Source organism: Rousettus aegyptiacus, unplaced genomic scaffold (assembly GCF_014176215.1).
Source record: "Rousettus aegyptiacus isolate mRouAeg1 unplaced genomic scaffold, mRouAeg1.p scaffold_m13_p_10, whole genome shotgun sequence".
Taxonomy (NCBI): Eukaryota; Metazoa; Chordata; class Mammalia; order Chiroptera; family Pteropodidae; genus Rousettus; species Rousettus aegyptiacus.
In genome coordinates this window covers 26123803-26136158 of record NW_023416285.1, presented here as the reverse complement: position 1 = coordinate 26136158, position 12356 = coordinate 26123803, and the positions used below count along the sequence as shown (strand labels likewise).

General features: G+C 39.0%; 1 long non-coding RNA gene across 1 annotated transcript; it reads right to left on the bottom strand.

Annotated features, from left to right (window-relative positions):
• Window positions 1-396: 396 nt before the first annotated feature.
• On the bottom strand, window positions 397-12300 carry LOC118608659. Its single transcript, XR_004953067.1, has 2 exons — window positions 11866-12300; window positions 397-4910 (listed from the first exon to the last, which is right to left on the bottom strand). It is a non-coding gene; the product is annotated as an uncharacterized LOC118608659 (long non-coding RNA).
• Between the last annotated feature and the right edge of the window lie 56 nt (window positions 12301-12356).

The window sequence follows — 12356 nt, the reverse complement described above, 5'->3', positions numbered from 1 at the left end:
CAAATGCCTCTTAGCGTCTATTTTTTGAGCTCCTCCACTAGCTCTGAAAATAGCATTCTTCCTCAATTCCACTGGAAGTAATTTTCAATTTGTTATTTAATTTACTGGCATCTTGGGAAACAAGTTTTGCTGTGGAAGGCAGGCTGTTTTGAGTGTGAGTGAGTCTCTAGTCTGGTTTATAGATGACGTTGCATAAGGTTCTTTGCTGTATACCAGCGTCCCCTTGTGGAAATACGTTATATGACTTGGAACACAACACTTAAAGTGTATTTTCAAGTTTTTAAAAGACATTTGTTTTGATTATTTTTCCAATAATCTGAAAGTATAATGTGGGAGGAATTATTTTAAAAGAATTTTAAACCTTTTCCAAAGGGGCATGTATTTAGGTTACAGGGAGTTTTTTAAAATTCTAATCTTTTATCCATTTGATCAAAGAAAATTTGCAAACCATTTTTACCTCTCACCATCACAATCATTAATGTCTCCTACCAACACTCTATTTACTTTGAAACACAAGTTTGGCTGCCTTTTCTTTTTATATGCTAGAATTCATGCAGTTTTTCACTTGAAAGTTCACAACTTGTTCCATGAATATTTTGAACATTTCTTTTTAAATTCTTTTTTTTTTTTTGTAATTTTTTGTTTTGCACTGTAAAACAGGTTAAAAATTTAAGCCGGTCTTAATACACTTCTGTAGTGTAAGGAAGTGTAAGAAGGAATTTCTTAATACATGAGTTTACATGTTTAAATGAAGCATATAAGTAATATGTTATATGTTGAAGACCTTTCCGTTTGTATGTATAAAGAGTCCTGATAATTTTTTTAATGTTATCGTGTTGCGATAATTTAACTCATTTGACTTACTTGCTAAAAATATTATGTCTCTTAAGAAGTGCTCTTGACTTCAATACCTTAACACTGAAAATCATGTCAAAGGTACCCAAAGATAAGTTTTTATATAGATATACACCTTATAAGTTGTGGTTTATTTTGTTATTCATTAATCTAACAATGCTGTGTTCTAAATGAATCATGAATGAGAGTAGTTCTTCATTGTGGAATTATTTAAAACTATCTTTTAAAGAAAAAGAAATTATAAACATAAGCTAATCTAGTTGCCAAGTTGGAATTCATTATTTAATTTACCTCCTATGCAATGATATAATGCTGCAAAATGTATGGTTATGTTACAGTATATTCACAAAAGAAATGTTATTACAAGGCTTGAGAAGTAGCCATTTACGTTCTTTCAGAAATTTACTGTACTGTTTAAATGTGTTAAGTGCCTTGTTGTAAAGTAAAATTTTAAGCCTATAATTCATTATTTTCCTGACATATATTTTTCATTATGAATATACTGTATGTTATTGTAAGTTTTATTAAATGCTTATGTTTTAATCAAACATGTAAATTTCAGAAGCTCTTTTCTCCTTCCCTCCAGTACCTTAATCATTGGTCTCTCTTAAGGGATTTGAATTCAGATTCTTTTTTTTTAAAGAGGAAATATGTTTTCCATGCTTGTGCTTCTGCATTTATAAAAACATTTCAGGAGGATTTTAGGAGCCCACCTATAGTTTGTACTTCAAAATGCTGTTTCACATTTACATTTTAAGTGCCTAATTGTTAGTTAAAACTAATTTATGTTTCTATTCTAAAGAGAATATGTGTACTTGGTTTCTAATCTCTTAGGCTTTGCTTAATAAATAATAATAATAATAATAACAACAACAATAATAAAGCAAGAGCCTATACTTTGTATTTACCCAATAAACCACCATGACATCAAGTCTTTTCAAAATAAGTACTACTGTTTCTTTCAGTTGTTTTCTTTAGATTTTAAATTTTTAGTGTTAAATACTTATTAAAGCCACAAGGTTATTTACTTCAAGTACTGTTTTTAAAATAAGATAATCTTCAATTAACGGAACTGTAAATAAACTGTAGTATTATTTTTTCTGCCCTTGGATTTAAGGTGAAAAAATAATTCACAACAATATAAGGTCATTCGTGGAGAAGAAAGAAATCAGTTACACATTCCATGATTCTGATTCTCATTGCTCACAAAGAGACAAAAGCATGAGTTCTTCAAGAAGAGCAGAGTTTTGTCATTCAGTTCTGAAGGAAATATCCTCATGCCTTCACAGATGTCCTCACTCGGGCCTTGGTGGTATAGCCATGGCAACGAGATTGCAGCGAGTGGTTTCTGGGCCCTTGATAAAAGGTGAAGGCGTGACCCCCAAAGACAAATTTGATAAAAGCAATCGGTGGAATGAGGGGACTAGGGTAAGATAAATATAGTTCAAAGATGAAGTTGTTGGATCTAGTCCACGTTATGTTGAATTATCTGGCCATGATAGAGTATAGATCAGGATAGTCTTTCTGCCACCTCCACCCAGGCCTTGAAAGGCTCGTCACAGTGTTGGTCCCGTACCCCTGTTTGAAACATGAAACATTAACATGCTGACTTTGCTAGCCACAGCCTCAAAGCCTGCCCTTATCTAGGATGTATCTCATACAAGGAACTGATGCAATGGTTCACAAACCTTGACATCTAACATTTCATTTTCTTGGAATAAAGTGTACAAGGATATCAGAAGCATAATACTAGATTATTCACTGACATTAGGGTAGCAATGGCGTATGTACTGCTTTGTGCCCACATAATGCATATTGAATTCATATCTGGCACGTGTGATGAGGCGCATAGCGTTTTACAGTTTTTATGCTTGACCTACATTCTTTAATCTTCCCCAACCCTGCCACGTAGGCAAAGAAGTGGTGACCCCATTTTGTGAGATGAAAGAGTTCATAGTGTCAGCTTTGGGACTTGAGTTTTGTTTTCTCTGTTTCACTGCGTCTTGTCATAGTTACTGTGGTAGCCCTCACAGTTCGTCACGGGTTTTGCTTTTGTTGTTTATTTGTGAGGAGTTTATTCCTTATAAGCCCGTTGGTTGGTTAAGAGAGAAACTGGTCCTTGCCACAGGTTCATTGTCAAATGCTCCCGATTTTTCTTAGCATTGTAATTGACTGCATTTCAGAGGCAACACTTCTAGTGCCCAACGGCCTTGAAAGCAAAAAGGATCAAGAAGTGTGTGACTCACCAGTTGTGAGAACAGAGCAAACTCATTGCATGTATCAGGATACACATACATTGCATGTACAAGATAGTATGCTATCACACACCTTAGTCTTGCACGGGGTAACACAGGAGACACCAGAGTGCATGTGACTTTATCTCTAAATGACTCTCAGGATCTATTCACAAGAGGATGTCAAAAAGAGAGATGTGATGACCCGCTTTCAAGGGACAGCAGAGCTGTGAGGGCATGGAGCAGCCTTGGGCTCTGCGCAGTCTGGGTTGATTCTGGGCTCCTGAAAGGACCAAAGTGAAGCCCCGGGAGTGTTTGGTCCTAGCATGAGCTGGTGAGCTTTCTGTGCTAAAAATGTGCGCGAACCAGTACGTGTTCTTGCTTCTGGCGCAGTTCTTGGGCACATTTTACTTCTTATATCCAACCACTTATCTCTTTTTCTTTCTTAGTTCCTTAATGTATTTATTTGGGTAGAAAGAAAGGAAGTCACTGCCTTTAAGAAGCTACCAAATATCAGGCACTGCTAAAGGCCTCCTCTCACCTACCACTCAGCCAGGTGCATTTCCTTGTGCTGCTTTCACATTTGAGGGGACTCCAACTCAGAGAGGTAAATGTGGGGCAAGAAGCATCCAGGCTCCCATCCGTCAATGCCGAGGCCCGTCATTCTCTGCAGCAGAAGAGTCACCCCCGTGTAGGGAAGGCAGGAAAAGGGTCGCGTCTTCCGGAAATCCTCTGCCAGTCAGGTTTTGTGTTGTGGAGAGCAGGGTTAGTGCTCGAGGCCGAGCCCTCCAAGACTCCGTGATCCACCTTTAGCAGAATTCCTGTCTCCAGTTGACTCCGGTCCCTTTACCTACAACTATGTTCTTTTCCTCTGTGTAGTCTCATGCCCGATGGTCGATGCGTGGTGAGTGGGGCGAAACTGTTGTTCCCGTCACCCCTCTCTTTTCCTCGCATACCTGCCCAAGGCCAGTGGCAGAGGATTGGCAGAGGGACTGGGGGCCTGTGGGGGCCAAGCCCCCAGAGCACACGCACCCAGGGTCTCCGGACACGAGGTCTTTGCTGAGAGGAGATGGTACTCTTTAACGTATTTTTAAATTATATCTGGCCAGTTTCCCAGTTCATGGATTGAAGAGAATGTTTACATTTGACATGGGGCGGGCGGGCGAGGCGACAGTTTGCTGATGTCTTTGTCGGTTTGGGCTGCTGTGACAAAATACCATAAGTTGGATGGCCTAAACAATGAGCATTTATTTCCCACAGTCCTGGAGGCTGGGAGGTCCTAGGTCAGGAGGCCGGCAAGGTCAGGGTCAGGTGCAGGCCCTCTGCCAGGTTTCCTTACACTCAGGGGGAGAGAGCACTCATCTTCTTACACAGGACACTCATCTCGTCATGGGGCCTCCACTCTCATGACCTCATCTAAACCTAGTTACATCCCAGAGCTCACACCTTCTAAATCCACCCTGTTGGGGGTTAGGGTTTCACACAGATTTGGGAGCGGGGGGCAGGGAGGGGCACAAACATGTCGTCCATAACACCCGGGTTTCTTAATTTTATACAAACACATCTTTTTAAAGCAAAGTGCACTGCTTACGGATGGAAATAATAATAGTCGATGTCCCATAGAGTCGTTGGGAGGACTAAGTGAAAGATGTTGTTACAAGATACACATTCGATAAGTGTTGGCCAAATTCAGTTAACAAAAGTTTAAGTACCATGGTTCTAGCACTGAAATTATTAATGTACATCGAGATCTTGCCTGTCTTGAAAGTTCGGCTGAAGTTTCGTCTCCTGAAAGCTTTACCTTCTTCTCTGAATTCCTTCCTAAAAGACACAAGTTGCCAAAAGGTGAGATACAATCACTATTTTAAGATTTTTAAAAAGTATATCCTGTTTCCATAAATTAAAAAGTTCCTTAGGAGAAATGATTGTCTTAGTATTCATTTCATGTCTAATAAAGTTCTTATCACATAGGAGGTACTCAACAAATATTTGTTGAATGAATATTTTTAAATGTTCATTCAATAAATATGGATTTGGAGTGGCAACAGAATTTATGAAGATTCAGTGAAAAGTAAATTGCCTATTATACCGCCAAATAATTTGTTTTAAAATAATTGATGTTTATAACTTGAAAATGTTTCAGGAGCCATCATATAATAGGTGTTTTGGTCAAAAATATGTATTGAAAAATAAAGAGAAGTGAGAAAAATCCAAAGATTGTGGACTTCACCCCAAGATTTAATTCCTAAGGCAGCTGCTTCCCAGCCATCTAACCCTGGCAAGTCACTTTACCTACCTGAATCATCATGTCCCCGCTGTAAAACGAGAGGGGACAGCATCACGGTAATGATTCAAGGTCATATATGCAACAGAACTTGGTACTACCTGACTCATTAATTTATAGTAAAGTCTAATTGGAAAATAAATTGGGATTTTAAAAATATTTTTTCAATTGTAAGGAATTTAAGAATTTTTTCATTGTAAGAATTCAAGGATTTTTAAATGAAACATTTTCTATTTAATACAAGAAATCTGTCATGTTGTACAAGCCTTTGGATTTCAGTTGAGAATGATGTTACATGCCTGAGCTTGTTTCCAAGGCCCGCATTCTGCCCAGCTCCCCCACAGTTCATAAGCTCACAGAATACATGAACTGTTTTACTGTATCTCTCCAGAAACATCCAGAAAAGTGAGGAATTGCTAGTGTGGTAATACTGTTTTCTAATTTAAAAAAGGACAACCCATAGACAACAGTGAGGTGGTTACCAGAGGGAAAGGGAAGGAGAAGGTAGATAAGGGTAAAGGGGATCAATATCTGGTGATATAACTTTGGGCGATGAACAGACTGCGATATGCAGGTGCCATAAACTGTGCTCCAGTGTTCACAGCAGCATTATTCACAATAGCCAAAAGTGGGACCAACCCAAATGCCCATCAATGGATAAATGGATAAACAAAGCATACACACACACACACAATGGAATATTATTCAGCCATAAGAAGGAATGAAATTCCAAAATATGTTACAACATGAATGAACACTGAAAACATTATGGCAAGTGAAATAAACCAGATTCAAAAGGAAAAATGTGTAATTCCACTTACATGATGTAGCTGAAAAGGCAATTCAGGGAACAGAAAGTAGAAGTTAACAGGGGCTGAGGCTGATGGAAAGTTACTGTGTAACAAGTACGGAGTTTCTGTTTGGGATGATGAAAAAGTTACAGAAATAAACAGCAGTGGCAGTTATACACATTATGAATGTACTTAATGCCACTGAATTGTACCCTAAAGATGGCTAAAATGGTAAATTTTATGTAAATTTTACAATAAATAAATTTTTAAAACCCTACATTTATTCTAGCACTATTTATAATTTAAAAAATCTGGAAGCAATCTCGGTATTATTAACAGAGGATTTGGCCAATGTATTGTGACACAGCTACATGGATTTCCTAACGGTCTCGGGTTCACCTCTGCCCCTTTACATAAAAGCAGCCAAAGTGATTCTATTAAAACATAAGCCAGATGTTGGCATTCCTTCCCTGAAAATTCTCCCGTGGCTCACCCTCTTAGGGTGAAAGCCAGAGTCTCTGCAAAGCCCTACAAGGCTACCTCTTTGATTTCCTCTCTTCCATTCCTCCCTTTGCCTTCTTCACTCTAGCCTTGTTCCTGGAAAACTCAGCATAATTCAGTCTCGAGGCCTTTGCACTTACTGTCTTCTCTGTCTGGAAGGCTAGTCTTCCAGGTATCTGCAAGCTTTCCATTGGATGACCAGCTATCTGTTCAAGACAAGCCTTTCCTGAACAACTTATATAAGATAGCATTCCCCAACACACACACACAGACAGCCATCTCTACCGTCCTCCTCCTGTGCCTTATTTCCTCCATAGTTCCTATCACCAGCTGACACATTATACACTTGTTCTTCTTTTATCTGTCTTCTCCCACTAGAAAATAAGCTCCTGGAAGGGCAAGGACTTTGTTTTGTTCACATAGTATTCTCAGTGCCCAGAACAATGCATGATACTCAATGCTCAGTAAATATTTCTAGGATGAACTGATTGAGTGAAACACCAGGCAGCTGTTTAAAAAGAATGAGGGAGGCAGATCAATGCTCACTGACGTGGCAAGATTTTCAAAGAACAACATTATGTGAAAAGAACAGGTTAGTGAACCAAAAGTACAGTATGCCATATGGGGAGGGGAAAACCTATGTAAGCATATAAGAAAGGATTATATCATACTTTTAACAGGTTATCTCAGGGATAGAAAAGCAAAGTGCATGCACGTGTGTATGAGTGTAGAGTGTGTGAGTCTGTATTTTGTTTTATGTGGCAATAGTCTTAGTACTAAATCTATATCTTGATTTATTCCATGGAAATCATCAAAGATATATATCACAATATTGTCCATAAAAGCAAAGAAAAAAGGAAATAGCCTGTGTCAACAACAGATATTGATCAGATAAATTTTAAAATACTCCTAAACAATGGACTAGATTATTTAAAACCCAGAGGTCAGCAAATAATGGCCTGCAGGCTATGTCTAGCTGGTGTCTTTCTTTTTCATAAATAACGTTTTAGTGAAAGATAGCTATGCCCATTTATTTCCACATTGTCTATGGCTACTTTCCCATCCCCATGGCAGAGCTGCACAGTTGTGACAGAGACTGCATGGCCTGCCAACTGTGAAATAGTTACTGTTTGGCCCTTTACAAGAAAATGTTGCTGAGTCCATGGACTAGAATAGTCATTGAAAATGATTTCTGAGAGAATGAAATGGAAAATGTTAATATATATTTATCCACATATTTAGTAAGTATGTGAAAATCAGAAATATTTATAAAGCTTAAAAATATTGATATGTAAAAAAGACTGGAACAATGTATATAGAAATGTTACAAATTACCTCTGGGTGGAAAAAATAAAAAGGTGATTATTTCCTCCTTGATAGTTTCCTGCATTTTCAAATTTTCTACAAACACTATGTATTACTATTTTAAAAATCAGAATGAAAATTTGACTTTTAAATATCTAGTTTACTTTGAGTATTATGTTCTTGCCTAAAAGAAAGAGTAGATGACCTTTCAATGTCTTTCCTAAAATGTGATTATTCATGATACTTAGAAATAAGCCTCTGTTATTAGGCAAAGGGTCAAGCATTCCCATCTGAAACAGAAGTAACAACCCCATGTGAGTTTTGTTGAAGCAACTGGCTGTGCTTTACTATGAATGTTATCAACCAGAGGCCCTGGTCAAAGTCCTGACAATCTATTTAAGAGGGCCAATATCAGAGATTAGAGGAATCGTGCAGTCCTCTGTTACAGCTCCTTCATTTTACCACATTAAGAAAACAACAGGAAGGTTTATAGCTGGCCCACAGCAACCCAGGTACACGTGGGCACAGTTCCAGTGTGGCTTCCATGCTGACTCTTCTGTAATAAATGGAAGTCCACGAGGGAGAAAAGAGGAACAGGAATTTCAGCAAGGCTTACATAAAAATCAAATGTCAGGGATCAGTAACACCATGGGCAGGCTAACTAAAGTTAGGATAAGTTTGTTTTTGAAGAGGAATGTTACTCTTTTTCTATTCCTCTTTGTTTACAGACAACTATGTCACTGTTACAGTGACAATGTATCATGTATATATTGAGAGCATCCACTTCACAATAGTAACTAAGTCTTTTTCTTTCAAGAGATTGGATTTATTAAAAGTTCGTTTACTGATGCATAATTTACCTAGAGTGAAATGCACAGTTTGTTTACTGATGTATAATTTACCTAGAGTGAAATGCACATTTTAACAAATGCATACCTCCAAGTAACTAACACTCCCATCAAGATAGAGAAGCCAGAAATATGTCTCATGTCCCTTCCCAGTCAGTCCTGCCCTCTGTTCTGATTTCTATCACCATAGGTTAGCTGTCCCTTTCCAGAACTACCTATAAATGCAATTATTCAGTATGTACTCTTTTGCATCTGGCTTTTTCACTCAACATAATGTTTTTTGAGAATCATCATGCTGTGAAAGTGTATCATCACATTCTTTTCTTATTGCTGAGCAGGAGTCTATCTTACAATTATACCGCAGTTTCCTCCACTTCTCCTCTCTTGTTGAACGATATCTGGACTCTTGCCAATTCAGGCATTAAACAAAAAGTTTGTACCAATCCTGGCACCACTTTGTCCAAATAAAAAATAAAAAGTTTTGGGAATTGGACTATGTTCCTTTGAGATTCTTGAGATTCTGCCTTCCACTGATACTTAGATTTTTCAGGGGCTCCCTGCCTGATCTCTTCTCCAGGAAAATATCAGAGCAAATACAATTGGAGAAGAATGAAGTAAGTAATATTGAAGATAGGCAAGTTTATTCATTCATCATACAAGCATAAAGATTGAATATAGAAAACAAGTTAATATCCTGGCCAGTCCCACAAACTAATGTTGGAAAGGAGAGGTAAAGCTGCAAGGAGTAGGGAAAAAAAGGGAGGGGGCAGGGGGCGGGCAGCAATAGTGCCAATCTGTAGAGTTTAAGGCATTATCAGGGCCTTAATGATAATTACTATAATTTTAGCTTGTACTTATTGGGCCTTAACTAAATGCTAGACATTGTGTTAATTATTTCATCTAATTCTTATGCTTGATGTTGGCACATTTATTATCTCAATTTCAGGTAGAGCACACAGAGGGTAAAGAAGCACATAAACACTATATATAGAAGACATGCATAAGAGTATATGAAGCAAAACACAGGGACTTAAAGAAAATGAAAGTGTTAATAGTATAAATAGCACTTTTAGTTTCTCTTTTAATTAGCATTCTTCAAACTCTTTTAAGCCATAAGCCCTCTCTGTTCATGCTCACTGACTCTGGGTGGGTGTAGTGTGCAACATTGACCTCCCAGGGAATTACAAAGCAGCTGGACACCTGTAGCTTTGCAAATGGAGTAATGTAATACCACTCGATAACAAAATAATAAGTACTTAGATGTTTTGGATATACTGTTACCAACAATTCTGGCCAAAATCCATGAACAGCAAGAAGGATTTCAGTGGAAAAATGAGTGGTTTAAAAATGATCTTTGAGGAGTCAATAAAAAATGATTTTTTCCCGTAATGCTCTCCTTGTCTTCCTTTTCCTCTCCACCCCAAAGATCTATTAGTATTCTCTTCTTTTACTGCTGCTGCTGAGTATATTAGTCTATTTAAAACAGGAAAAGATGGAGCAGAAAGTATTCCTGTTTCTACCATGAAAGCCCTGAATAAAATTTGGGGAAATTCATCCCAAAGAAGCACTGGATGAGCTATGTGGCTTCATGTTTAAAATAGTTTATCCATGGTATTATTAAAAACATAGCTTCCTGCTTTAGTCTGCTCCAGCTGCCATGACAAATTACTACAGACTGGGGTGGCTTAAACACAAATTTATTTCCTCACAGTTTTGGAAGCTGGTAGTCCAATATGAAGGATTAGTGTCTTTTGAGGCCTCTCTCTTGGCTTGCAGATGGCCACCTTACCACTGTGTCCTCACATGGTCGCCTCTCTATGCACACGTCTGTGTCCTAATCTCTTCTCATAAGGACACTAGTTATTTTGAATTAGGGTCCACTCGTATGACCTCATTTTACCTTAATTACATCTTTGAAGACCCTGTCTCCAAATGCAGTCACATTCTGAGGTACTAGGGATTAGGACTTCCACATACGAATTTTGGGAGGAACGCAATTTAGCCCATAACGCTTCCTATCTGCATCACGGACCTGTTAACCTAATGAAATAGAATATTCTGGAAAATGCCGTGAATGCAATTATATCCTGTACCAGAGGGTGTCTGTTAGAGTTGTTAAATTAGTCGCATCTTCAACTATTTTAAAAGCCTTGGTGATTTCAAGTCGTTTGTAAGGACCGATATTAGTGGCTATTATTTTAGAGAGCAAGGCTCCAAAGAGAATCAGAGGACACACTGAAGATTGTATCTGCAAACGAGTACAGTAGTTTAAACTTTAAAAATTCTCTAAATTCAACAATGAGGAAAGTAATCTTAAAATTAATGGTTAATTATAGAAAATAGATGTGTTTTTAAAATAACTTACAAAGAACATGGAAAAACGATACTAGAACAGTTGACTTGAAAGTTAGCATAGTCTACTGGCATCACTGCAGGAAAAAAGTAGAGTGGATGAGAGAACGAGTAGAAAGGACTCAGCATGCTTCGGTCACACCTTCCTAATACAGCAGGGTGGGCAAACTTTTAGTGTGTGCAGTAGACTAAAAATCGGAAATCAGGAAATAAGCCGATTTCTTTGTTACGATCGAATAAGTTGATTCATACGAAACGTACCTTTTAGTAGTAAAAAAAAAAAAATTTAAAAGGTCAAATGCTGACAAAAGGAAAACCAGAGAATTTAGCCTGTAGAAGAGGGAAAAGGGGCGCACCCAGGAGCCATCATGATGGAAGATTAAAGGGCTCTGTCTTAAAAATCATTATACAATTCACATATTTATATATAATATCTCATCCTCAGTATTTCAGGTTTGGTCTCATACCAATAATAATATTGTCATTCCTCCTCATCCGATTAATTTTCTTTTCAGATTATTAGCTCCTCAAATTCTCCAAGCAAATTCCTGGATTGGGTCTTCTGCTTTACCGCGCCCCCTCTTTCACGCTCGGGGTGAGAGATTTGCCTGGCGGTTGCAAGCTAGGATCTCCACTCCATCACCCCAGACACCACCACGCCCTGCCGACCCTCCCCGCCGCGTTGGCCGCTATACCTGCGAATTCTCGAATTCTCCGCATTGCGTGTCCATCACGCTGTCGTGGCCCAGCGGAGGAAAACAGTCCTGTCTTCCTCCGAACCCCGGTGTAGACAAAGAGGCGGCCCTGTCCTTTTGTCACCAGGGCATGTGGCAGGGACCCCACTCTCCCAGCTCAGGGTGGAAATGCTGGGGTCGAGAGAGTCACATCAGGGGCCCGCTGTCCTGGCACCACTGATGCACTCGAAGGACAAACGAATGACAAAGTCCCACAGCCAAGCACAGCGCAAGAATGTGTTGCAGCATCTTGGCTTCAGGAGCGGTGACTGCCAAGCTGGACCTAGACGAGGGCCGCTACAGAAAACAGGGGCGAAACTCTCAGACCGCGCGCCCGCCTGGTCCGCGGACCCCACTTCAGCTGCATAGCGAGCGCGTCCCTTTTTCCGCTCATGTGTCGCGAATTAGAGGAGGCGGGGTGAAAGCGAGCGGGAGGGGGCGCAGCCAATCCG